General features: G+C 43.9%; 1 pseudogene; it reads left to right on the top strand.

Annotated features, from left to right (window-relative positions):
• Positions 1 to 461: 461 nt before the first annotated feature.
• Positions 462 to 588, top strand: LOC112132964 (U2 spliceosomal RNA; annotated as a pseudogene).
• Positions 589 to 925: the final 337 nt, after the last annotated feature.

Genomic DNA, 925 nt, shown 5'->3' with positions numbered 1-925 from the left:
GACTAAGACACTGAGTTTTGTAGGTAGTTTTTTTCAGAAAGTCAAATCCAATAAAACAAATCTGATGATTCCTAATTGAGAGCCTCAGTGGCTCCTGTGCTCTCAGCTCTTCCTTTTGTGTTTGTTCTGTTGAGTGCAAGTATGGGGAGCCTTAAAACAAACCAGGCTCATCTCCAGAAGACCTGAGCCCTCTGTCTGCCTCAGGTCCTTTCCCAAAAAATCGCAACACACACATGCACACACCCCACCTGTTCTACGTCATGTTCTGGAGGGTCTCATTCTCAGCTGAAATCCCCAAAGTCCTTGGCCTGATACACTGATCCCCTCCCCAGATCTGGACCTACCTCCACCAGGCCAGCCTCACCTCTCACCACTTCCTGCCTTGAATCCCCGGCAAATTACCTAAGCTCCCTGAGCCTCAGTCACTGCAACTTAGAACAGGGGTCATAATAATGCCTGACATCGCTTCTTGGCCTTTTGGCTAAGATCAAGTGTAGTATCTGTTCTTATCAGTTTAATAATGCCTGACATTTAGGAACAACTCAGTAAAGAGCTTTGAAACGCATGAGTGATCAAACGATACCTAATTCATAGGGTTATTTTGAGGATTCATGGAAATGTAATGAGAAAGGAGCAGAATACACAGCAAGCACTCAGCAAATAGTAGCTCAAAATAGGTGGAAACACCGAAAGACCACTGTGATGTTTCTTGCCATTCACAGCCAAAATTTCTTCTTCTTCTTCTTCTTTTTTTTACATAACCACATCTCTATCTGATCTAAGCATTATTAAGAAACAGTAACAAACAAAACACAAAACCAAAACAACCAGCAACAGTAACCTCATAACTGTTCCCTGTGACCACACACAGATGCCAAGCATACTTTAGCTGAGCCAGTCCAGCCACCAGAGAGAGAGCACGCGA

Source organism: Pongo abelii, chromosome 2 (assembly GCF_028885655.2).
Source record: "Pongo abelii isolate AG06213 chromosome 2, NHGRI_mPonAbe1-v2.0_pri, whole genome shotgun sequence".
NCBI lineage: Eukaryota > Metazoa > Chordata > Mammalia > Primates > Hominidae > Pongo > Pongo abelii.
The sequence above is the reverse complement of the archived record's forward strand: the minus strand, read 5'-3'. Positions and strand labels throughout refer to the sequence as shown.